Source organism: Ambystoma mexicanum, chromosome 8 (genome assembly GCF_040938575.1).
Source record: "Ambystoma mexicanum isolate Mex_15411 chromosome 8, UKY_AmexF1_1, whole genome shotgun sequence".
Taxonomy (NCBI): Eukaryota; Metazoa; Chordata; class Amphibia; order Caudata; family Ambystomatidae; genus Ambystoma; species Ambystoma mexicanum.
In genome coordinates this window covers 1055409194-1055436679 of record NC_090929.1, presented here as the reverse complement: position 1 = coordinate 1055436679, position 27486 = coordinate 1055409194, and the positions used below count along the sequence as shown (strand labels likewise).

At 49.0% G+C, this 27486-nt stretch overlaps 1 protein-coding gene across 1 annotated transcript in view; it reads right to left on the bottom strand.

Moving 5' to 3' along the window:
- The window catches only part of BMS1 (BMS1 ribosome biogenesis factor), a 798176-nt gene extending 771327 nt beyond the window's left edge, over positions 1–26849 (bottom strand). The window contains exon 1 of the mRNA XM_069611034.1: positions 26566–26849. The gene's annotated coding sequence lies outside the window, so the exon portion shown is untranslated. The remainder of the gene's footprint in view (positions 1–26565) is intronic.
- Positions 26850–27486: the final 637 nt, after the last annotated feature.

Below are 27486 nucleotides of genomic sequence, written 5' to 3'. Positions count from 1 at the left end.
TCCTGCAACGGGCGCATCCGGAGCCTGCACATGGGAATGAGGTAGATGCAGGAAGACATCATTCCGAGGAGGGACTTGATGGACCTCACCTTGGCCGCGTCGGCCACCAACATCCGCTGCACCTTGCCCAGGATGGTCCTGGTCCTCTCCTCCGACGGGGAGGCCAGAAGGGACACTGTGTTGAGCCTCGCTCCCAGAAACAGAGTGTCTTGCGCGGGTACCAGGTGGGATTTGGCGTAGTTCACGGAGAATCCCAGGTCCGTGAGAAGTTGGACGGTCCTTGCCGTGTGAACCACGGCGAGCTCCCTTGTCTTGGCCCGGATGAGCCAGTCGTCCAGGTAGGGGCAGACGTGGATCCCTTCGCGGCGCAGCTGAGCCGCCACCGGTGCGAGGCACTTGGTGAACACCCTGGGTGCCGACCGTAGACCGAAGGGGAGGGCTTTGAACTGGTAATGCTGCCCTTGGACCACAAACCTGAGGAATTTTCGGTGCCCCTTCAAGATGGGAATATGGAAGTAGGCATCCTCCAAATCCAACAACGACAGGAAGTCTCCTTCCTCCAGCTGACCCAGGACGTGCTGGAGGGTGACCATCCGGAACTTTTGCGTCTTGATGAACTTGTTCAGACGTCGCAGGTCCAGGATGGGGCGCCATCCCCCCGTCTTCTTCTTCACGAGGAAGTATCTCGAGTAGACTCCGGAGCCCCGAAGCCTCTTTGGGACGAGTTCGATGGCGCCCTTCTTGAGCATCGCCTTCACCTCCAGGAGAAGTTGAGGGACGTGAAGTTCTTTCCTGGCCACGGGGGGGACGCGCGGACACTTTCTTTGAAACTCGAGCGCGTGGCCCCGGGCCAAGGCGTCCAGCACCCAACGGTCGGTGGAGATGGACTCCCACACGCTGACGAAGCTCGCCAGCCGGCCTCCCACCGGGGTGCTTCGGTGGGGGCCCGACCCCCCGGCCGGTTCAATCCTGCTTCGACGAGGCTTTAGCGCCTTGTCCTTGGCGACGACGGCGGGGTCCGCCAGGCTTGCCTCGTCCTCTGTAGGCCTCCTGAGATGACGAGCGGGCCGCTTGACGGTAGGAGGAGAAACCGCCGCCGGAACCTTTGGAGGCACCCTTGCCTCCGCTGCTCCGAAAGGGCGTCTGTCGCTGTTGCAGAACTCCAAGGGCCCGGGCCGTCTCGGTGTCCGCTTTAATGGCCTGAAGGGAATCGTCCACCGTCTTCCCAAACAGGTTGTTCCCATCGAAGGGCATGTCCAGGACTCTGGTCTGAACGTCTTGACGGAAGTCCGTAGCCTTGAGCCATCCACGCCGCCTAAGGCAAACGCTGTTGCCCAACTGGCGGAACCCAGTGTCGGCGATGTCCGTCGCAACGGTAATGGCGTGGTCCGAAGCCATCTCACCTTCCTGCAGGATCTCCAGGGCCTCTGCCCTCTTGTTGTCCGGCAAGAAGTCCAGCAGGGGAGCCAGTTTGTACCAGAGCTCCCTGTCATATCGGGCCACGATAGCCAAGGCGTTGGCAGCTTTAATCGTCGTCGCTGCAGACGAGATGACTCTGCGTCCCATAGCGTCCAATTTCTTTCCCTCGCCGTCCGGTGGGGAAGTCGATGTGGAGGCCGCACCCCCCCCCCCGCTTTTTTCCTGGCCGCCGCGGAGACGACGGAGTCCGGAGTAGGCTGCGCCCGGAGGCACAGGGGGGCCGTGTCCGGGACCCGGTACTTTTTCTCGTACCGGTCTCTTCTAGCTGGCGTCGTGGACGGGTTCTTGAGGAGGGTGAGGCCCTCATCCCAAATGTCGTCCAATAGAGGCACCGCGAGGACCGTCTTCCTCTTGGCCTCGCGCCGCTGATAAAGGAAACCTTCCTTCTTCTTCTCCTCAGGGCAGAGTTGGAAAAGCTCGGATGCCCTGGCGATCATTGAGTGGAACGATCCAATCTCGTCGGGCGGAGAAGCCCTGGTGGGAGGCGACGACGGTACATCCTCGTCGTATACCTCGTCGTCCGTACCCGTCGCTGCCGTGTCAGTCCCCGTATCATCCCCTCGGGTGGACGGGGAGGAGGGCTGGAAGGGGCGCGACGGCTGAAAAGGAGGTGGAGGGTGGATCCTTCTTTTCTTGGTAGGGGGGAACACCAGAAGGTCCCGGTTCTGGGTCCCCCGACGGGAGAGGTTCCGTCGGCAACGGTAGTCTCGTCCTTATCTCGGAGCACAAGGACTGTATAGCCAACAAAATGGCCGCCGAGTTGTCTCGCGGCGCTGGCAGAGGGAAATCCGGCGGGCGATCAGGGGCCCCGTCGGTACCCTCGACGATGTCGTCGTCACCTGCGTCGGGATCCATCCCGACGGGCCGGTCTTCTTCCACGCCGAGGCCGTGGCTTAAGACCTCGACCAGTTCCTCCTCCGAGGTTGAGGCCGAATCTACGACGACGCCCTGCCCCCCCTTTTTCTTCCCCACAGGGGATTTCACGGGGTCCTATCGATGGGCACAAAAGAGGACTCCCTCCGAGGTGGCAGGGAGACTCTGAGCCCCGAGGTCGCCACCACTGGTGTAGCCTCCACAGGCTGAGCCAGGGCCGCCGCGACAGTTTCGATAGAGGGCTTGGCCGGATGGATTAAGGCCTTCACCACCTTAGGTGCGCTCACCGCCTTATCCTTGAGGGGGGGGACACTGCCTCGCTCCCCCTCCGCCTTCGAGCTCGACCGGGGCCTCTCCAGGAGCTTCGCGGGGTGCTCGGCCTTCCTCTTACCCGACCCAGAGCGTTGGCTCGTGGTTGATGGTGCCGGGGAGGGTGCGCCCTGTCTGGCGCCCGTAGAGCCCGACCGTTCGGCGCTCCCGGTGCCAGCGGACTCGCGGTGCTTGGCCTTATGTTGGACCCCCGTCGCCGGGGCGTCCTCAAAGGTCTTAGAAGACCGCTCGGATTTCTTCCTTTTCTTCTCGCCGGACGGGCTCTTCCCTTCTAGCCAGTTGGCGAGACTTTGATGGCGGTCCTTCATGGTCCGCTCCGACATGTTGCCGCAAAACGCACAGTCCTTCTCCACGTGCGTCTTGTCCTCATGTAGGCAGTAAAGACAAAAAGAGTCTTCGTCCTCCTTGAAGACGTTCTGCAGCTGGCATCCAGGGCAGACCCTGAACAGCTTTCCGGCCGTCGAGCTTCCCTTCTCCTGGGCCATGGCCGGGCCTGAGAAACTTCTGGAGTCCTCCAAAAGCGTAGCTCGACGAAATCTTCACCCTTGAGGGGCGCAGACGAATCCGAAACGGGTCCCCGTTGATCGGATGGTGAGTCGGTGGAGCTTGAGGCTCTTTTGACCGAAAAAACGAAGTTTTTGAGAAAAAAACGTGAAAAAAATAGCACTAACTCTCGAGAGCAATAGCACGAGGATCCCAACACATGAACGTGCGGTAAAAATCTGAAGATGGCTGCCGGAGGCGGTGCTTAGGTAGAGGGCAGTCATTGGCTGTGGTCAGTATGACGCAGAGACCAGTGATTGGTTATTACTACGAAAGACAGATCAGAAACGAAACTGATACTGGTTTTTTCTTTACCGAGGATTCCCAGCCTGACGACGGGGAATATTCATGAGCATGTGAATCCATGCCAGACCCCATGCTGGAGAAGTATAAAAACTCTACTCTTTAACTCAGCTGATTAACTGTTCCCATCCCTGCTTCTGTCTCTCTGTTGTATGGTTTCCTTGGTGTGCTCTGAGGCCTACGGGCATGCAGCACCTAATTAAGAATAAAAAAAGAAATAACAGATCTCATCTTCCTCATCCCATTTGATCTTTTGGGGATCAGCGTTTTTCAGTTTGTCTGTGAGCCTTGCGGTTCTACTCGAGACGTTTGGGATAAATTAGTGGTAGTAGCTGAGCAAACATAAAAAAGCTTTAAGGTCTTTCTTGGTCTTTGGTTTGGGGGTACAAAGGACAGCCTTAACGTTTTCCTGCTGGGGCTGAAGAGTGCCATTAACCACGAGAAAGCCCAGATATTTGACTGCAGATTGAGCCAATTGAATTTTTTGGGGATAAACTGTTAAGTACGCCTTTCTCAGTACTGGCATGAATGTGTACAGGTGATGTAGATGATCCTTCCAAGTTTTATTGTGTATTACAATATCGTCTACATAGGCTCAGCAAAAGTCAGAAACTGGTTGTAGAATCTTATCCATCAAACTCTGAAACGTTGCAGGAGCCCCCATGTAGTCCGAATGGAGGACTTTAAAATGGAACAAACCTATACGAGTGACCAAGGCTGTTTTTTCTGCGCCAGGACTGTATAACGGAACTTGCCAATAGCCGTTCATAAGGTCTATGGTGGAGAGGTAGACTCAATAAGATAGTCAATACGCAGCATGGGGTATACAAAAGCTCCAGCTCCCATCGGGTTTTGCCACCAACATGATGGGTGAAGACCAGGGGCTAGTAGATGGTTTAAAAGATTAGCCTCAAGCATCTGCTCGAATTCCTGGAGGATGGTTTCTTTTCTATCTCTGAATCTAGCCCAGCCAACGTGAGTGATTTTTCCACATTACGGAAGGAATTGTGGGATTAATCCCAACTATAAGGAATACCACTAACTCAATGAGTTAAAAGACACAATATTACATTGGCACAACTTCACTCCAAGTTGTTAATTCAGCCTTGAATATTAGCCCAGATTTGAGAAAGGCTCTGCCAAGCCGAAACACGTTTTATCATTAAGGGCACATTTACGGAATGAAGTTCAAACAACTGTGACTTACTGGCGCAGAGTCCTGGAGTCATTTTCTACTAACTATTTATTAACGGGTTAGGCTTTATACCGTTGTACTCCAAAGAACTGCAACACTCTTTCACATGGATTTACTACAACCAAGAAAATTATTTTCTATAATTTGAACATTGTGGTTATCAAAGTATTTTGGTTGATTAACAGGTCCCAGCAGACCAGCTGTGTAAAAAGCCAAACCCTTCTATGGTTTCTTTTCTAGCTTCAGGTAATCTGTACGGTTTTAAATGTACTACTTTGTATTCTGGAGTGCGGATATGATATTAGATATCCTTCACTTTCCCAGGTTCTTCTCTGAATACATCAGTAAATTGGCTTATGAGGTCCAATAGATCTTACTTCCGGTTATTACTAAGCTTGGGTGGAATCCGAACTTTATCAGAATCCTCAGGTAACAAAACAGGACAAAATGGCAGCATTAGACTGAAGGATTTTCCTTCCACTCCTTTAAAAAGTGAATATGATATACTTTTGTTTTTAAGCGGCGATCAGGTTGGGAAATGTTGCAATTACTTGGTACTGTCTGTTCCAACACCTCATTTAGTTCATGCCACTCAGTATTGTTATCCACTTCGGAAAACAAAGTAATATCTAACACCTTTTGGCCTACGGAAAAGGATCTCAAAGTAACTTTTCTATCCTTTCTGTTCTTGTGCCATGGCCATATGGGTTTGTACTAAAGACCCAACTACTGTCATGTATTCTTTAAGTCTGGTTACCGTTAGGCAAAGCGGTATTGTGGCTTCCACCACTTCTTCCCAGGTTTCTCTCAGCATATCTAGGACATCTCGTGGTTCCCGTCCATATAGTAATTTGAAAGTAGAGAATCCTGTCAAAGCCTGGGGGCTAGGGGAGGTCTTCCTGACAGCAAATAAAGGCCAAGATATGATTTGATGCCAGTTTCTACAATCATGTTCCACTAATTTCCACACAATAGGGTTCAAGGTCTTGTTAAACCTTTTTACAAGGCCATCTTTCTGTGGATGACATACTGAGGTTCTTAAAGTGGTAATATAACAATTGCTTTAGTTCCCCAATGAGTTTGCTCATAAATGTAGAACCCTGATCTAACAAGGTTTCCTTGGGAAACACTACTCATGAAAAGAAAGGGAGTAGGTGTTTGACGATCTGTTGGGTGGTGTTGGTTCTCAGGGGAAAGGCTACAGGACAGCGAGTGGCATACTCCACTATTATCAATTTTGATATTTCAAGGGGGCCTACAAAGTCCATACCAATTCTTGAGAATGGAATTTCAATGATTGGAAGTGGCTGTAAGGGGACTGGTGGTGGTATATGGGTACTGGTCTTTCGGCAGATTGCCCAGGACTGGACGTTTTTAATGTCAGCATGAATTTGTGGCCAGTAAAATGTATTGAGAATTTGGCCCGAGTCTTTGTTAGTTCTAGGTGACCTACTGTCAGATGGGAATGACTTATTTCCAGGACTACTTATTTATGGCTTTTAGGGATTAACTAGTTGGGTTCTCACTAGGCACTCTGAAGTGGTGTCTACCCGGTACATTAGCCCATGTCTCAAAAAGAAAAAAAGGTCTCTCTCACAGCCCTCTTGCTCAGGTATACTTTGCAAAACGGCTTCAACCAACAATGGGGCGTTCCTTTGGGCAAAGGCTAGGTCGAGAACAGATCGTTTTCCTTTTCCTTGACCTGTGTGGGTTTGGGGTCTTGTGGGGCATCAGGTGCCTCATCAGCCTCCCCAAAGCCTCACGTACCTTGATCTGTCACCTCCTTCCCGGCTTCTTTCTTTAGCCTATGGAACACTGCTCTCTCGAGCACCCCTTGCACAATTCTATCACCTTGATGGACTTGGAAGTGATCTTTTCTATGATTCGGTAAAAATACTTTGATGCCACCTCTGAAGTCTGGATCTATAACCGTAGCTAGTACATACATTCTAAACCTCCATGCTAGACCGGATTTGGGAGCCAGTCCGATGAAGGTATCTGGGGGTGGAATCAGAATCAAGTCAGTGGTGTGGGATGTTTTAACCCACTCTGCTCTGCGGCATCACTGTGTGCTGGTGGCACCAGAATCAGCAAAATGGCTGTGAAAACCCCATGCGTGCCTGTGAGGAGGTGAGGGTGGACGGAGAGCGGGACGCACGGCCAGAGGAGCCCGCTATGCCGCGGGCGTGTGCGACGCTGGGGGCAGCCGCCGGGGAGGCATCCCTGTTGAAGGGAGAGCCTTGTCGGCGGCCCGCGACAGTGCCGGCGTGGCGGCCGCGGCGCCGAGGGTCCCCACAGCCGCAGGACCTGGTACACTGGCGCTGCGGCTGGGAGACCCGCGAACACGGCATGCCTCGGCGGCCTCCGGCGGCGAGCGGCGGCGAGGCTCGGGAATTGGAGAGCCCGGCTTGTGCCGACCGCTCGGCGTCGGAGGTGCGCCAGACAGCTGGGCAGGAGCACGACAAGGGGAACAGAGTAGAGCCCCCTCCTTACCTCAAGCAGGGCAGACCCCTAACAGCAACCTGGGGCCTCGAGCAGGACGGGCCTCCGGGAGGCATGCCTCAGGGGAGACGCCATGGGGGGGGCGGGGCCGAAGGAGAGGGCGTGGCTGACAAAGGGGAGGGGGAGCCGGAACCAGGCAGCCAGAGTAAGGGAGGAGGAGGAGAGGAGGAGGCAGATCTATTCATAGAGGGTGGGTGCCTAGAGTCCCCACAAATCGGAAGGGGGGGGGGGGAGGGCAGTTGTCCCCGATTGGCCCTTTTTCCCTCCAAGCACCAGGTATAAAAGGGACTGGCCTAATGGCATTTTGGTTGCTTTTTGCAGGGAGAAGGAGAGGAGAGTGAGAGCAACTGGTGGGCCTATCCGGGTCCGGGAAAGTAGGAGACACTACAAGAGAAGAGGAACTCCTGGTGCCTTTTACTCACAGTGAAGTAACTGTGGGGTCAACCTGGAGTTCAACTACCGTGGTTAAGACATTACATTTAACCAGTGTGTAATAAAGGTCTACAAAACTCCACATCGGCTACTGTCCTGATTTCTACAAGTGGTGTAGTCGGCAGGATCAAGAGAACGCAATGGAGAAAATAATACAGACACTATCCGAGGGGCAACAACAGTTACAGCAGCTCTTCCAACTTCAGGCCCAGCAGGCGGCCGCTGATCGCCAAGCCTTTCAGCAGGCAATACAATTGCAGGGTAACCTGCAGTCCACCTCTCAGGACCAACATCAAGAGACGATAAAACACCTAACGGATGCGGTCACCGGCGCCCGAAACCAGCCCATGGTCCCTTCCGCAGTGTTGCAGAAGTTCAAGGAAGGCGAACACCCGGCTTTCTTTTTTACCACATTCGAGAGGATCACCCGAAACGCTCAGTGGCCGGTAGACCGCTGGGGCCAGTATGTTGCTCCCCTTTTGTCTGGCATCATGCAAGGTGCCTACCAGGCCGTTAACCCAAACGGAACCACACCTTACGCTGAAATCAAAAAGGCTGTATTGGACCGGTTGGGACTTGATGAAGAGGCCTACAGAATGAGGCTGCGCGACACTAAACTCAGACCAGGGGAGAACCCACGACAACTCTTCTACCGGGTTAAGGACCTCACCGAGAAGTGGTTGCAAGTACCAAGAACAGGCCTCCCAGAAGTCTTAGAAAAAGTTACCCTCGAGCAATTCATTGAGGCCCTACCGCCTCCGATGCAAAGATGGGTCCGACAACATCACAGGCCCACCTTATCTGAGGCTGTGGACATCGCGTCGGCCTACCAAAAGGCAGGGGGAGCGGGTAAACCTTTTGGAGTCGGATCTCCCATTCGCAACCCGATACCACCATTGGAACCCCTCACAACCAAGAGCCTGCGAGTAGGGCCTCCCAAATGGAGAGCAATGGAAGGACGCCCTTCTGGATCCGAGGAGAAGAGGAGCGGACGCGACCCACGGTCCACCCCGTTGTCCACGGGGTACCGGCAACCGCAATGTTATGACTGTGGCGAGTGGGGCCATATAGCCCGGTTCTGCCCCCGGAAGAGAGGCACCGAGCCGATGAAGATCGGATTCATGCGGACCGAGCAAGGACCACGACGCCAAGGTCTCTACGAGATGGACGTCCGGGTAGACGGGAACCAAGCCAGGGCCCTACTCGACAGTGGAAGCAGGCAGACGGCGGTGCTACCAACCGTAAGTGATTCTCCTTACCTCACCAATGTTAGTATCCCAATTCGATGTATACATGGGGATGTGAGAACCTACCCCATGAAATCCATAACAGTAGAAGTGGGCCCTAACATTGCAGAGATGAGAGCTGCCGTCCTCCCCTCCTTACCCGCCCCAGTGGTGATTGGGACCGATCTGCCCCACTTCCACCAGACCATCAAAGCCCTAGACCAGGGATGGTGGGAAGAAGCACCCTTTGCCAGGGAGCCCATCCCCCCGAACACCCAGGGACGAGAGAAACCCTCCAGAAAAAGAAGGGAAGCTCGCCTTGCTCAATGCGCATCCATGTATGCCACCCAACGGATAGCCTGGAACCCGGAGGACCATGAGGATTCCATCCGGGGAGAAACCTTGACAGACCCTACCTTAACATTGGCCCGCGAAAGGGCCATCACAGATGGGGATCCCGACCTGACCAAGGGAGCTGGTTTTACATCTAGACAGGGCCTGCTCTATCGGGTCTACTAAGAGGAGGGAGGAGCACGGAGGGAACAACTACTCCTGCCCAAAACACACAGGGGCATTGTTCTCCAGTTGGCACATAACCACCCGTGTGGCGGCCACATGGCCTCCCTAAAGACACAGCAAAACATTCTAAAACGTTTCTACTGGCCAGGGGTCTATGGGGAGGTGGCGAAATTCTGTAAGGAATGCAAAATCTGTCAGTTGACGAGTGGGGAAAAACCAGCCAAGGCGACCTCTTCAGCGGATGCCCTTGATCACCATACCCTTTCAAAGGATAGGTATAGATCTGGTAGGCCCGCTCGAGCCAGTCAGCCGTGGATATCGATACCTGCTAGTCATTGTGGATTATGCCACCCGGTACCCCGAGGCCTTTCCCCTAAAGGGGACGTCGGCTAACCAAATATGTGACCAACTCATCCCCTACTTTGCACGGGTAGGCCTACCCACCGAACTCCTCACCGATCAGGGTACAAACTTCATGTCGGCGGTTATGCGACAAGTCTGTGAAAGACTACAAATCAGACGGCTGCGTACCTCAGTCTACCACCCCCAAACGGATGGGTTGGTGAAGAGGTACAACCAAACGATAAAGAAAATGATGAAGAGGGTAACAGGCCCGGAGGGGAAGGACTGGGACAGAGTCATACCCCTGATCCTGATGGTATTAAGGGACACCCCCCAGTCCTCGACAGGATTCTCCCCATTCGAGCTGCTGTTTGGAAGACAGCCCAGAACAATCCTAGATCTGGTTAAGGAGGACTGGGAAAACACTAAGGAAACGTCTCTCACCGAGTACGCTGAGGACCTTAAGAACCATCTGTCTACTTTGAGGGGACTAGCAGAATCCCATCTAAGTATAGCCCAAGACCGACAGGAGACGACATACAACAAGGGCTGTCGCCTAAGAAAACTAGAAAAACAGGGGATAAGGTACTGGTGTTACTACCCACCAGTACGAACAAAATGTTGGCTCGGTGGAGAGGTCCTTATGTAGTGAAGGATGTGGTGGGGCCAGTGAATTGCCGGATACACCAACCTGACCGGAGCCCATCACATAAGGTCTACCACATAAACCTGCTGAAGAAATGGACCGAGCCTGCCCCGGTCGATATTCTAGCCACCCAGGATACGGGGTTGATCCACGCAACCGGCCAATTGGATGCGGTACAATGGGGTGAAACACTCACTGAACACATGAAAAACGAGATCCTGGAGACCCTCAAACCATACCGCAACACCTTTTCCCAATTACCTGGAAGGACCGGCCTAATGGAGCATCGTATCGAAACCCTAAACGGACAGATAGTCCGGCTGAGACCCTACAGGATCCCAGAGGCCTGAAGGTTGATCATTAAGAAGGAGATCGAAGAAATGATTAGGTTGGATATTATTGAACCATCAACCAGTGCGTGGTGTTCTCCGATCGTACTCGTACCCAAGCCAGACGGGGCTGTACGATTTTGTATGGACTTTAGGCAACTCAACATGATCTCCCACTACGAAGCCTATCCCATGGCCAGGATGGATGAACTACTGGAAAGGCTGGGTGCTGCCCGGTACCTCAGTACCTTGGACCTCACCAAGGGATACTGGCAGATCCCCCTACGGGAAGCTGACAAAGAAAAAACCGCATTTGCTACACCCCAGGGGCTCTTTCAGTATAAAGTATTACCATTCGGGTTGCATGGGGCTCAGGCCACCTTTCAGAGGCTGATGGACGTCCTCCTACAGCCCCACGACCAGTACGCTGCAGCCTACCTGGACGACATCGTGATATACAGCGCATCATGGAATGACCACCTAACCCATCTACGCGAGGTGGTCGGCACCCTGACCCGGGCCGGACTCCACATCAACCCAGCGAAATCGGTACTAGGGACCCAGGAAACCAAGTACCTCGGACATATAGTCGGTGGCAGCGTGATTCGGCCACAGGTGTCCAAAATCGAGGCTATTCAGGGGATCCCAGTACCAACTAACAGAAAACAAATCAGGGCCTTCTTGGGGTTTATAGGGTACTATAGGCGCTTTATTCCTGGTTTTTCTTGCCTGGCTGCGCCACTGACCGAGGTGTTGAAAATCGGGGGTTCCCCGGACCTGTCAACCAATCACGCAGCCATACTGGCCGTCGAAGGGTTGAAGCGCAGTATATCGTCCCACCCGGTGTTGGTATGCCCAGACTTCCGGAAGCACTTCTTCCTGCAGACGGATTCCTCTGGCATAGGGTTGGGGGCGGTCCTGACGCAGGAGGTAGACGGGTTCCTAAGACCGATCTGTTTTGTGAGTCGGAAGCTCCTTCCACATGAGTTAGCATATTCCACTATTGAAAAGGAATGTCTCGCCATTAAATGGGCGGTGGACTCTTTGCGATACTACCTACTGGGGAGGAAGTTTACATTGTATACCGACCATGCACCACTGCAGTGGTTGGCGAGACACAAGGACTCCAACCAACGAGTTCTGCGATGGTTCCTGTCCCTCCAGCCCTTCGACTTCGTTACCTTACATAGACCTGCCAGCTTCGAGCTGGTGGCGGATTACTTATCCAGAAGTTCGATCCGGCCCGACCGGCCTGGATCCGTAGTGGGGGTATGTGAGGAGGTGAGGGTGGACGGGGTGGACGGAGAGCGGGACGCACGTCCAGAGGAGCCCGCTATGCCGCGGGCGTGTGCGACGCTGGGGGCGGCCGCCGGGGAGGCATCCCTGTTGAAGGGAGAGCCTTGTCGGCGGCAAGTGCCGGCGTGGCGGCCGCGGGTCCCCACAGCCGCAGCGCCGCGTGTGCCCACGAGGACCTGGTACACTGGCGCTGCGGCTGGGAGACCCGCGAACACGGCATGCCTCGGCGACCTCCGGCGGCGAGCGGCGGCGAGGCTCGGGAATCGGAGAGCCCGGCTTGTGCCGACCGCTCGGCGTCGGAGGTGCGCCAGACAGCTGGGCAGGAGCACGACAAGGGGAACAGAGTAGAGCCCCCTCCTTACCTCAAGCAGGGCAGACCCCTAACAGTAACCTGGGGCCTCGAGCAGGACGGGCCTCCGGGAGGCATGCCTCAGGGGAGACGCCATGGGGGGGGCGGGGCCGAAGGAGAGGGCGTGGCTGACAAAGGGGAGGGGGAGCCGGAACCAGGCAGCCAGAGTAAGGGAGGAGGAGGAGGAGGCAGATCTATTCATAGAGGGTGGGTGCCTAGAGTCCCCACCAATCGGAAAGGGGGGGGGGCAGTTGTCCCTGATTGGCCCTTTTTCCCTCCAAGCACCAGGTATAAAAGGGACTGGCCTAATGGCATTTTGGTTGCTTTTTGCAGGGAGAAGGAGAGGAGAGTGAGAGCAACTGGTGGGCCTATCCGGGTCCGGGAAAGTAGGAGACACTACAAGAGAAGAGGAACTCCTGGTGCCTTTTACTCACAGTGAAGTAACTGTGGGGTCAACCTGGAGTTCAACTACCGTGGTTAAGACATTACATTTAACCAGTGTGTAATAAAGGTCTACAAGACTCCACATCGGCTACTGTCCTGATTTCTACAGTGCCAAAACCTAAAGAAACTTGCCTTTGAAAGCACAAAAAAATGGCTGCCAATTCTACCTTGCCTGTGTCAGTGGTGGAACGGAGACCTCACTGCTGAAACATGCCACTGGGCTGCCCACCAAGTAAAAATGGAAACTGCATGCAAGGCAGTGCTTTAGTGAAGAAAACACAGAAATTGTTTTTAAATCCCTTTTCCTTGGTTGCTGAAAATACAAAACACTTGTCCAAAACACCACAAAACATCCAATATCCTTGCTGGGTGTTACCCGTCACCTCCTTTAAGAAATCATTATGAACGTACAATGTCACGGAAAGCGGAATCTGTCATGAAAATATCCACAGTAAAAAGTGTTCCTGCGAAAATCTGTCAAAATATGGGCGCAGTACCAGCGGCCGCCTGTATGACAGCTGTCATTTGTTTGCATCTGAAGTTTAAACTTGTGCAATTGAAATCAAATGTCTGGAAATTAAGTGACCCGTCATTAAGAGGAACCTAGGTTGTAACTATTTAATTTTTATGGTTTAGAAGCTGGAATAAGAGTTCTAGTTGCTTGTGTGAAAATTGCAAGTTTTGTTTTAAACAAAGAAAAATGTAAGAATTTGACATCGAATTTAAGTTGACTCAAAGCCACTCAAACCAGTTCCACAGCGTTTCAACAACAAAAGGCATCCCTCTCCTGCTTCCCACCAAGGCCAGGAAGTCATTCCTTTGTGAGAATTAAATCAGGGGAGGAGATCTGGGGATGCAGCAGAAAGACAATGGACCTTCCTTGGCTGAAAGGATATGCAGATTGTGAAGTGTCAAGAGTGGCCTCTCCCAGAAGGAAGGGGGCGGATTGCTTCAGACCTGCCAGGAGGAAAGGAGGCGGGACAGGCAGTCACTTGTGGATTCACAAGCACAGAAAGCATAGTTTTGAAAAAGACTGATTAAGGACTGTGCAAATTTGGAAAAATTATAGAATAGCATTGTTAATGTGATTTGTGGGTGCACATTTTAAAAGATGTCAGAACTCTGTGCGATGTTCAGAGAAGGTATAGTGAAAATTCTGGTTTTGCAGCAAATGTATTTATGTCAGAAGCATGAAACTTCACACACTTATGCCCATAGACAATGCACACATATGTGCCAATTTTTGGACAAATTAGATATTGTGTCCCGGACAAAAAATGCAAAAGTCTGTCAAATCCAGATCCAAGATCCCACAGCAACGGGGCTTGGAAGAATATTTGCTCCACAAAATGTGATCTAGTTATGCTATTGTTATAAAGTTTGTAAAATTGTAAATATGTATTATATGAAAAGTAGATTTCATGTTCAAAAGGCAAAGGGGAGGATGTTTTGCCTCATAAACCCACATCATCATGATGACACTGTTTTTCTCCTCAAATCAAGCGAGAGAGCAGACTTTACCCTATCGCCAACCAAGGGGGTGTGCTTAGGATAATTCAGCATACCCATCCCTTTATTAAATGGATACATAGAGAGAGCTGAGGGCTTAGAAACAGACACAGATTCACCCACCAACCGATTGCTGCCAACGCACCCTGCCAGAGGACCAGACATCTCCCTTGCTCCAGACTCCAGAAACTTGGCAAGCAGTACTAGCTTGGCCTTTAAAATTCTAGAAACCAGAATTTACCCCAGACCTCTAAGGGGAACCAAAGAACAGCCTGGCTGTGCTGTAACTAATTTCCTGCTAAGAATCAGTGCCAGAATCTAAAGACCCAACCCAGTAGTGCTGTGCCGTGCTGTGACCAAAGAGCCATTGCAGATCCAGTCCAGTCCTACCGTGCGGTGACCAGAGCGCCTCGCTGATTGCAGACCAGAGCGCCTTGCTGTCCAGTCCGGTGTGCCCAGCAGAATTCCTGTGCAGAAATCTTGACTGACCTGAATCCCTGACGGTTCTGTCCAAACCTATGTAGCGAGTATCCGTAGTATAGGACTGTCACTAGCATATGTACTGTCCATAGTCATCCCTATCCAAACCCATCCTCTATTATATCCAGAACTGCATTGTTAGAATACTTTGAACTGCCTGAACTCTCTATCTCATCCCTATTATCTTTTGTACTCGTAGTGTTAAACCGATCTTTGCGCTTCTATACATTTCATCTAGCAAGCATCTCGGCACACAAAACCCATTCAGTGACGTCCTGGGCTGGTGGCTGCGCTGTCGTGTAGTTATCTTCATAGTCCATACCTAGTGTAAGAAATCTTGTTTGTATTTTTAAAAGCGCATCCTTATTTTACAATTTGCCTCCATCTGGAAAAAAACTACCTCCACGAAAACGTCCATAACTTCTCCAATTTTCATGCTAGAAACGATTTAAGTGTCTGCTTGTAGCTAACCTCATAAGCTCTCCAGAGAACCCACAACCGCATCCCAAATCCCTATAGGTTTCCCGTGATAGCGATTACCCGAAGGTGAAAAGTTTTCGTTTTGGCAAACTCTATAACATGTAAAATCGATTTTCATTGCACCTGACCTCAAATTTAAGTTCTCTTTGCTTATTACTCTCATATCATTGCTAGTGTTTGCCTTCAACCATATCAAGCGGCTCCCATTAGTATCTAAACCATTTAAACCATTTCAGTGATTTAAGCCCATATTTAGTGTTTTGCCTATTCCATTCAAAGCCAACTAGTTCTGTTTCTCTCTTGTGTTTGCTGGGGGGAAATTGGGATTGATATATTTGCTTGAATTCTGCATTCCTGAAACCTGTTTTCTCTCCTCCTATATCTCTACATTGCATATTGAGGGGTGTGCAGGGAGAAACATTAACCACATTGCCATTTGATTGAACAAACCCACAAAAGTATTATTTCATTGCTATTTTGTTTGTGCTCATCATTACTCCTCGTGATTCAAGAGATTGTTTAGTGTGACATTACCCCATTGGTGATCATTGTATAACTATTAAAAATAGTGATGTATATTGTGAAATACATAAATAAATATTTTTACTTTGCAAACCAGTCTGCTTCCTGGTTCAGTGTGACCGGGGGATTCAAAGAGAGGGGCGTGATATAAGTGGTACAGCGTTCAGAATAAAAGAACTTATAGACACAAATAAATAATTAAGAGTTTCAGTTGTGCATCCCACAGTAGGCATTGACTTAGGTTGAGTGCCGGATTGAAATCACTTACACTGGGTATTAGTATCCTTTCGTCTGGGGGAATGGTCTCTTCCCTACTGCTGCAGATATCAATCCCAATCAAGCCCTTGGTGGCTACTGAGGGGTCCAATGCTCTGGTACTTAGCTTTCCAAATTTTAGGGTTCCCCAACTTGTATCGGTTGAGCGGCAGAAGAAGAAGACAGAGACAACAGGTTCTAGTTTGGTTCTCAAATGTTTTATTACATTAAAATGCAGGATGGAGTAAGGCCTAACCTGCCCTATACTAAGGTGGGATTTCCCTACCTAAAGAAAACTAAAGATAGTCTGGAAGTCCAAATCAAAAGTTAGTCTGTGTCCAAAACCTGTACTTGCCTTCACAACTAACTGTATACAATGTGTAGGGATGTCAGCATCAAAATCAATAGTGTTCAAAATAAAGTTCAGATCTTCTACCAGCTCTTGGCTTGTAATCAGCTTTCCGTTCCCTGAGTTCAAACAGTTCTCAAAGTATCGGTGGTCCCTTTCCCAACAGTTCAAATCTTCCAGCTTTTCGAAAGAACAGTTCCCTGGGACACTTTCCAGCTCTTTGGATGTCACCAATTCACATAGGCAGTTCTCTTACTTTACTTCAAAATCATACAACAGGTTATTGCCAAACCTTAGGCTTCTTTATGGATGCTTTCATTGACTTCTCCACACAGGGTACTCAGTCTAGGCATAGTGTCAGACCACGCAGTCCTCCCATTACAGGTCACACAACTGGTTCTCCTTTATTTTCTATTTTATTTGTTGGATATAAGGCACCTATACAACTGAACAGTGTTTCAAGGTGCCACAAGGCAAAAGGGGTAGGGAACAAGGAAGAACAAATAATAAGAACGAATAAATAAAACTAGCAGCAGTCCTACTGGGCCTTGTGACATTCAGAACGTGCAAGTGGAGTGGAAAAAGGGGTGATAAGTGCTGGAAGGGGCCCCCGGAAGGGGGGGGGCAAAGTGCAAGAGGTGCCTCTGGGGGAGGCAACAGGTAAAGACAAAAGGATGATCCAGTATGGGGAATGTCTACCGCGTAGCGTCAGGTGTAGGCCCAGCAGGCAGTGCAAGAGATGGTGCTGGTGGCGACTGAGCAGAAGACCTGGCCCCTGTTGGACACAGCAGGGACCAGGCCACCAGTCTCAGCGGCAGTGAGAAGGATTAGCTAGAAAGGGAGCGAGCGAAGGAGGTGGAGAAAAGAAAATGTCTTGATCTATTTGTGGAACTTGAGGAGAGAGTGAGAGAGTGAGAGAGTGAGAGAGTGAGAGAGTGAGAGAGTGAGAGAGTGAGAGAGTGAGAGAGTGAGAGAGTGAGAGAGTGAGAGAGAGGAGGAAGCCAGCCGAAGAGAGATATCTGCCCCCAGCTCTCTGCTTGGAGAAACGTTTGATCACCAGAGATTTGGAGCTAGAAGATCGAAGGAACCTGGAAGGAGAATATTTAGCGAGAGAAATGTGCAGGTAGTGCGGTCCCAGGCCCCAGAAAGCCTTGTGGATGATGCAGAGGGTCTTGAATTTGATCCTCACAACCACCAGGAGCCAGTGGAGAGATTTTAAGGCTGGAGAGATACGATCCCTGGGCTTGAGACCAAGGATAAGTCTTGCAGTCCTATTCTGGATCAGTTGAAGGCGTACGGAGGAAAGGGGCAGGTTGAGGAAGAGGATGTTACAATAATCCAGCATGGAGAGGACCAGCCTGGAGAGGACCAAAGCTCTGGAGACATTGAGCTTCTGGGGGAAAGGTGAGGAAAGGTAGAATGCCTCTGAGGAGGTGTAGTTGAAAGTGGGCCTTCTTGGCAAGCTCCAGAATCTGAGGAGTAAACGAGAGGAGTTCAAGATGACCCCAAGGTTTCTGGCCTCAGTGCAAGGAGAAGGAGGACAGCCCATAGAGAGAGTGGGCAGAGTGCTGGAGAGAAACGAGGAGCAGGTGTCCCGATAGGAAGAATGTCTGTCTTACTGGCATTAAGACAGATCATTAGAGGCACACCAGAGCAGAATAGCAGAGAGGCAATCAGGAATGAGGGGAGGTGGGAAAAGGAGGAGGAAGGCCCTTGGTATTTCGGAGCGGGCAATAGACTGGCTTACCTCGTTCCTAACTGACCGTTCCTCTGAAATCATACTGGGCCCTTTCTCCTACCCCACTTCCTCCTCCACCTGTGGCGTCCAGCAGGGCCCCATTCTTTCACCCTGGCTCTTTAACATTTCCCTTTCTCTGCTTGCACACCTCATATCCTCCTCCTCAACTTCCAGTGCTATGCTGACGATGCACAACTCTTCTTTAAACTTCCTACTGACACACTTGCACCCTCCATCCCTAAATGCCTCGCTGCCATCCAGGCCTGGTGCACTGCTAATGACCTCTGCCTCAATGCCAGCTAAACAGATTCTCCCTAATGGGTCCCCTGCACCCTGGCCTTCCTCCATGGGCTCTCCCTCTACCCCCTCCTCTGAAGAAAAGAATCTCAGAGTCTTCTTCGACTCATCCCTCTCCTTCATCCCTCAAATTCAGGACATTGTCAAGAAGTCCCACTCTCAGCTCTTCCTTCTCAAAGAACTCTTCCCTTCCTCTCCTTCCCCCAGAGACTCAACGTTAACCATGCTCTGGTTCTCTCCTGGCTAGACTATTACAACAGCCTCTTCCTTAATCTTGCTTTGGCCACTCTGCGATCCCTCCAGCTAACCCAAAATAGGGCAGTGAGACTTAGCCATGGCCTCAAGACTGGGGAATGCATCTCTCCTGCCCTACAAAGCGTTCACGATTTTCTCGGTCTCTGCACGGATTAAATTCAAATCCCTCTGTATCATCCACAAAGCTATCTGGGGTCAGGGTCCGCTCTATCTCCAACTCTTCCTGACCAAATACTCCACTTCCACACACCATCGTTCCTCTTGCATCAACTCCTTGTGTGTGAAGCGGTTTGCTAAACAGAGAGCTGGTGGTCGATCGCTTTCCTCTTCGGGCTCCTGTCAGTGGAATAGCCTCCCTCAAAGCCTGAAGACCTTTCTCTTTACAGCCATTTGGTGTACTGTCAATTAAATTATTTATCTTTGTTGTAAATCATGGTCTCCCTGTCCCCACCCTGTTGCCCTGTGGACACTTTGAAACAGTTGCTAAATTGTATAAGCGCCTAACAAGTGACCAATAAATAATTAAGAGGAGAGCATGAAGAAGAGTTGTGTGTCATCTGCATAGCACTGGAAATGAGGAGAGAAGGCGTATATCAGGTGAGCCAGAGATGCATGGTAGATATTGAAAAGCCAAGGTGAGAGTACAGAGCCCTTGCAAACACCCCATGTGGAGAGTGGGAGAGGTGGGGAGGGATAGGAAAAAGAACCGAGGTGCACCTGTGAAGGACCGTCAGTGAGGAAGGAGGACAGCCAATCCAGTGCCCGGTCTGAGATGCTGTGGGTATCTTGGAGCCATTTTATGAGGATACAGTGGTTGACCGCGTCAAAGGCAGAAGGGAGGTCAAGGCGAATGCGAGCAGCAGAGAGTTGGAAATCAAGATTTGTGAGAAATGTTCACAGGTGTTGAGAAGAGCAGTTTCAGTGCCTCTGGATGCTCCAAAACCAGATTGATGGTTTTGAAGACAACCAGAGAGAGTTCAGTGTGATGGTTCTGTGTGGAGAAGACCAACTTCTCTAGGAGTTTCCCAGGCAAGGGGGCAGTAGAGATTGAGCAGTAGTTGGCCAGACAGGACAGGTTGGCTGAAGGCTTTTTTAGGAGGGGGTGTGCTTGAGAGAAGGAGTTTCAGAGCCAACGCCAAGAGAGGTTACAGAAGTCAGCTAGAGCAAGAGAGGATATATTGTCCTTAATGGTTTGGAAGAACAGGGTGAAACCTGTGTGGATGAGACCTTCATAGAGCGACTACTCTAGAGACCTCATCCGTTTTGATGTGTGAAAAAAGAGGAGAGTGGGTGGGGGTGGAGGAGTAGCTGAGGGAGGCATGGCAGCAGAAACAGGAAGGAGGCAGATGAGAGGTCAAAATGGCCTGAGTTTTAGAGGTGAAATGGGTGGTAAGTGCAGAGGGCCGGAGACAGGATGGGCGAGCTAGAGACTGCAGATGGGTTGGCTAGTTCCTTGGAGATTTTGAAAAGTTCTGCTGGGTTATTAGTGGCTCCAGAGATGCAAGCCTGGATGTGAGCCCTCTTCTTGGAGCGGATAGAGAGACATTATTGCCTTTGGAGTAGGCGGTAGGCCAATTTGTCAGAGGATGAGCCCGAGGTCTGCAACTTCCGTTCATGGACTCTGCACTTGAGTTTCAGAGAGGCTAATCTGAGTCGAACCAGCTGTTACGCTTGGGAGCAGGTATTAGGCGGATCCTTGTGACAGTGGCAACAATGTCATGGGTGTTAAGAGATAGCAAGGTGAAGACTGGCAAGGACAGAGTCAGTGGGAGAGTCAATAGTGGTGGTAGGAGGAGAGATGAAGGTGGACAAAAAGGCTGCGACTGACACATGTTTCATCAGCCGGATGACTGTGAAGGAGGCTTGCAGTGCTGGGGGTGGCTGAGTCAGAGGACTGAGAGGCACTCCTACTACTAGACATATCAGCCGCCTACGAAACACTAATAAAAAGACTGAAGGAATGCTGGATACAAAACTCTGCACTCCAACGGCTGAAATCTTTCCTCACCAAAAGAGCAGAGAGGACAAATCTACTGCCATTTACATCCAAAACTAAAATCATCACCTGCTGCATACAAGGACTAAGCCTCATTTTCGCAACATATTCATGTCCCCCTAGCAAAACTCATTCAAAACCAATAACTGACAGCCTACAACTATGTAGTCGACAGCCAAATCATCTTCAAGATAAACCTCAGTCGAAGACCCAAGCAACACCCTCAACAAATGACTTACCGACATACACCTGGATGACAAAACAATCTCGAGCCAAATCTGACCAAAAGAGAAATAATGATATCCCAACCAGAAGAGAATAAAACACAGACAGGTCACTGTTCATGGGAACCTAACAGGAGAAAACGTCAGTGATGAAAAACCTGGGAATCCTCATGGACAAAGGTCTTTCGCTACAACCACAAGTCAATGCAATAGCAAAAAAATGCTTTTGCCTCCTGCGACTCATAAGAGGGATACTCCCCTACCTTAGAATGCGAGAACCCCACAAAAAAAAAAAACTACAACGCATCCAAAATACTGCAGAAAGACTACTCCGGAGATTAAATGGAAGAGACCATATCACGTAAGCCCTTAGAAGTTTGCGCTGGCTACAAATATATTATTATTTTTTTAAACGCATTAACTTTAATGCCCTCTGCATCACCCAAAAACACAAGAACAAGGAGCTGAATATCTCCAAGCTAAAATTAACTGCTACCAACCAGGAGGAAATCTAATATCGAGCAACAACTTCCAAATAGAAACAAAACCCTACAAGCAAGGAATTTCAGAGGAATGGCATTCTCCTATTTGATAGGCAAACTATGAAACTCGGTAGCAAAGGAAATAAGTACTGAAGACCACCTAACTTTCAGAAAAGGACTAAAAAACACTTCTATTCAACTCATCAAGAGAAGCATAAAAATGCACACCCCGACAAACCATACATGTGACAATACAGATTGAAGAACCAACAATAAAATCACCACACACCCAGAGCCAAACAGAAATTAACCAAACCCTCACACCTCTCGTGTACTACACACGGCCAAAAGTGCCAGCAAAACTATACAGCAAAAAATTTTAAAAAAATTATAATGCATACCACACACCCACCACTAACCACACTACAAAACTGTTGCAGACAAGAAACAACCCAGACACTGGATGCTACCCCTCCAGACAAACCCATTGCACACAACAAAGCACACCCAGAAAGCTCACCCGCACAGACGCTAGTGCCTCCTGGTTCTGCAAGCATCAACCGAAGAGCACAACCTCTATCCTATATCTTTTCCCTTAATAACTAGCGCACCTACTTTTCTTAAAGAACCACATGAGCGCCTGGACAGCAGCGGTGCATGGTATAAATCATCATAACATAACCCAACAAACCTACATCAACCAAGTGGGAGTGAAAACGCGATGGAATCAATTGTAGAAGGAAATAGGAGGTGGACTGCATATTTTGTTAAGTCAGCTATTTGTGCCTCATATGCTTACAATCAGTGAGCCATGCAAAGCTTGGGTAATTCCGCAAAAGTTAGGCAACTCAGTAACAGCATGTTTTAGTTCTCCGATAAACATGAAAGTTGGCAACCTCTGGAGAAAGGAATTTATCAGACAAATCCAATGCTGCAATGCCTGCTGCCCCTTGGAATGAAACGGAACACACCAACATAATTAGCTTGGCAGAACGTGCATTAAGAGACAATCGGGTTATCTGGCCACTCCCCAAGACAAAACAAAGTTGACATACCAGAGAAAGGAATACTTGGAAGTAGGAGGATGGTGGGAAATCGTGATGCCACTCAGCAACCTACACCCCAGAAAAGGCTCTCCATGAGGGAAGAAACACCAACCAGGGCATGTCTAGATGAAATTGATCAACTATATGTACTGATTGTTCGGTAACAATATTGAGGGTATCTCTGAAAAAACAATTGACCATCTACATTACTCCAGCATGAAAGGGATCCAGACTCTTCCATATCCACCAGCAGACCAACATTTCATATCAGTACTGGTTCCCCAAAAGTGATGGAGAAGCCCTCTCGGAAACGCCCTCAGCAAATCAGCCTTCCACCGAAATCAACCATGCCATCAAATGGAGGGACCCTTCAAGGATCAAGTGATGTGGCTGAAGAAGGGGATCAAGTAACCGATATATGTAAAGTTGGAGCAGAATTGGGGTTTCCCTGGTAATTTCCAAGGCCAAAGGGTACCATATTTTAGAAAAGGGTGTCATGAGAACCAGCACTATGCACTGCAATTGAGCCTGAAGGAGCATGGGTTCCATCATGCAGAAAGCACATAGTGAATCACAAGGCCACAGACGTAGAAAAGGCACTTGTTGCCTTATCGAAGGGATTTAGCTGGAAACAACCCCACTATTTTTGGGGTCTGAGAAATAGCAACAGGCAGCCTCCATTTGCTTGTGTAGACGAGAACACCAACCGGCTACCTGATTCAGAGAGCCCAGCTAATACTCTTCCTGCACTTAGTACGGAAGCAAAGGAAAAATTATCAAAACATTTTGGCCAGGGAACAAGGGCGAGTCCTTCACAGTTTGTTCATGTGCCAGACCACTGCACTATTGCCCATCAAAAAGCATACCAGGCAGAGATAGAACCTGGCTAAAAAGTATATCGCAAAACAACTGGAAGCATTTCCAAACAATGTGCCAATGAGACTCCTGAAGAGACTGTAGCCCTCCAGCAGGCGCTGGATGTGCCCAGGAGGATTTACACAATATTGGGCTGGGATTATAAAAGTAGTAACTTTGATCTTTTTTGCCACTCCTACTGCCATTTGTAAAATAAGGATAAGATAATAGCAATCTTTTGTGTCATGCAATAGATTTTGCATAAGGAATTTTTAGATTGATAACACCAAATAGAACTTGCTCGAAACTACCCATTTCCTTCGTCGCTGTGTTGGCCTGAATGTGACCATCATGTATGTCATGAGTGAGAACGAGAGTGTTTAATCCATATTATTTATTTTAAAATATATAAAGTGCACAGACCCTGGCCAAAGGCAGTGGGGTGCTGTATAGTTAAACCAGGAGAATGGTAATACTTATAAAAAGAAAGTTAAAAATAACCAAGACAAATTACAACAAGAAATCTGTGAATTAAACTAAACCAGGCATGAAAATAACAAGTGCTGAATAAAACAGTCCAAAAGCAGCAAAATTACATACAACATAAGAATCTAAAATGGATAAGGCAAAGCGGAGGAAGAGTTCAAAGTGGAAGGAAGAAGAAAAACAGAATTAGGTAGCGTCGACAGGCAAGAAATCACCTTTGCTGAGATGCGAAGCTACGGATCCTCAGGAGCGTGTATATCCCTTCAGAACGCTGATGTACAGGATGGCGGCAGCCATCTTCGTAAACACTAGACCACGTATGTGTTAGCAGGCGAAGCCGTAACGGCACAAGGCGGCATGCGCGACACCATCAGTTCCAGGGGCTCTGGAGTCTGAGAAGAATACCCACTCTCCACCCCATATTGCTTCACCCAAATCCCCCACCTCCCATGCATTTTGTGGCAAAATCTCAGTTGAAAAGTGCCATAAAAAATACTGCTGTGATGTTTTAAGGTAATAACACTGGATATTTGGTGAATATATACTGCCTTTAAAAAAGTGCAAGAGTGCAAGCCAGAAGACCCAAAAAAATAGTTTCACCATGGTTGAGGCCAGAAAGAACCAAGACCTGAACAGCAGTGCAAATCCCCAAAGGAAAAAAAAAGATTTTAATTTGTGAAGTGAAGAAAACTTAGAAAAACATGAACGTGAGAGTGGAGAAACACTTGCTTTCAAGTAGAATCAAGAGTAAAACCCAAAGACTTCACAGAAGACACCAGGGTAAAGGTGATGCCCAAAGAAAAGAGTGGAGTAAGCAACTGCTAAAAAGGTGTCCGTGATAAATAACAGAAAGAACCAAAAAGAAACTGTTTTAGATGAGATTTAATCTTTTTGAGTAAAAATTTGTATTTTCACAACAAAAAATAAGAACAAAACATTTCCTTATCTATTAACCACAAGCATAGTCAACCAAAGCAAAACACATTAAACAGATCATAAACTAAGTCCAAATATCAAATGTAAGAGAAAGAAAATGAAACGGAAAGAAGAAGAAAAGGAAAAAAGGAAAAAGAAAGAAAACATTGAAACCAAAGACCGAAAATTACATATGCAGCAAACAATGCAATAGATGGAAGTTAATTACAAAATAGTTTATAAAAATTACAGGTAAGTAATCATAAAAGCAATATTCAAAGTTAGGGATGTATCGCTACAGAATAAAAGTTCAAATTCATCCATTGACCTCAAGAAAACAGCTCCAAATATCCCAAAATTTGTCCATTTCATCTGTATTCTTGTAAATAGCTTTTTCATACGTTAAAACAGTAAGAAGCTCATCCACCCAATCATCAATATTAAAAGGAATTACTTGATTTCCAGGACCTCAAAATGAATTTTTTAGCAATCATACATGCGCCCAGCAACCAAACAGTCTAGATTTTTTTAATCTTGAAAATATGGTCGCCCTACAATTTACCTGTTGTGCAGCAATAGAGAATGGACTTAACCTTACCTAGAGCCTGTGCTCCGATTATTGGAGTCTACCATATATACTTCAATCACAACATGTCCTTGAACAGACAGGAGCCTTGTGACAATCTTTACGATATCCAACACCACCTTTTGCACATTGCTACGCATCTCATTTGGGTAGGAAAGGGACCTGGAAAAGAATGGAGCTGCGCTTTGGCAAAGTTTATCTTGCCAGTGGGCTGTTCCACGCTGAGGCCCAAACCACCAGGCCTAGTCTACCCGAGCCATCGCCCAAATCTGCTCCCTGAGCCCCAGTAGCCCTTACCCACAAGAAAGCTTCAGGGGACTTGCATCATGTGCACAAGTTATCCAAATGGGCATATATGTCTTGTGATGTACTGATATTTTTCTGTTAGGGCAAGTATTGAGGCAAATCAAAGAGTGTCCAATGTACATTACTTGATCAGAAGTTTTTGTTCTGTATCACAGACATATTTCAAATGTAAAATATGGTCATTCTTATGTTTCCAAAATTCTCTTGGCTTATATACAAGTTGCCAGGATTGGGGCCCTAGTTCCTTGAAGGGAAAGGGTGCTTTTCTACTAGGGCTGGGGCTCTATCCCCCATCCCAGAGTCTCCCCCCAGCCCCATTTCCAGCACTGACAGCCTGGATCTCCCACCTGTGCTATTGGACCTCAGATGTGTGATTAACCCTTAGCGCACTAAAAATCCTTCCCACCTCATTACTAGAAGACATAACCTGCCACTCGGACCATATTTCACAAGGGTCCCTCTCCACCTGGCCACAGTGCAAAGGAACTATGCTATTACTGGCGTGGACCGGCAGTCAGTCTATCACTTTACTTATGGACACTCTCTCAACTCCGGATCAATAGTGCTATTCGCCGGACCTTACAACATATCGTTCAACTGACGCACATTTTGAGGGCGTCTTCCTCCTTGGAATCATAGTGATCAAGCAAGCAAGCAAAATGATCCACACCGACTTCAATGGGCTCAGCATTTCCTCCAATATATAGCAGCCTTCAAATAAGCGTTAACTAAAACGGGATCACACTACACATCTTATTTCGCCCTAGTGGAGGACTCAACGGGATTTCACCAAGTAATGTCACATAAATGTTACTTGTTACAAAAACTCAATTATAGTCATGATTTCTGCTTTCGATAATTAATAACCCTCTCGTTCAATGAGTGGGTCAACTGCTGTATGCTAGTACATTGTCACCGCAGGAATGCGCTCCCAAATGCCAGCTTTCCCTCAGAATTGATTCCCAGTCACTCTTACCTTCGCTTTCATACACGCCTACAAACGCCTTCGTTCCACTTTCCACATGCTACTGTAGCCACTTGAGCAAAGGCTCATCCGATAACACATGCCGGTCGGAAACTGAACATGCTATGTTCAGTTCCACTTGCCGGAAGTGTGCGTCAACGTTCATTGTCCGTCAATACACTTTTAAAGAAACCGGAACTGCAGCTTCGATTAAACTGGCTTGGCGCTGAGAGGAAGAGTGGTGACCGTAGCGTCTAGTTCCCATGGACCATAGCAACGCCCCGCCTACTCTTCTTACGTGACTTGCGACGTCACCATTGTGATTTTCGGGAGCAGGAAGGCTGCAGTCGTTGCCAGTGCACAGTAATCTGCGTGCCTTTGCCTTGGTGCGGTTACAGTGGACATTTGACAACCAGATGGAGCCGAGCTGGAACCGGTAAGGCTCTGGCTGCAAGAGCAGCAGGAATCGCGGGAAGGCTTCGGCTGGCGGTGCAAGTGCAACCAGAATCTGCGTGCTTTTGGCTCACAGCGGGTACAATGGGCATTTTATTCGGGATACTGTATCCCGGAAACCGGGAAAGTTTCTGCAAGACACCAGATGGAGGTCCGACCTGGTCTTGTTCCTCATCATGATTTTCGTGATTTTTTTGAGCGGGAAGGCTCTGGCTGCCGGGTTGCAGGAACAGCAGCAATCTGTGTGTTCTTACGTGGCTGAGAATGCAATTAGCATTTTCTTCAGGATACCGTGAACGTTCCTGTAAAATACCAGATTGAGACGGGGGAGCGGAACATTACATTTACTTTGAAATAATGTTAAACTATTCAACGTGAAAGCAGCAGTGCATGGTGGTGTTTAACTGATCAAAGGGGGATAATAGGGTTATGTGTGCTGAATGGGTGGTTTTAGAGGGGGTTGGCTGGGGCTATGCGTGT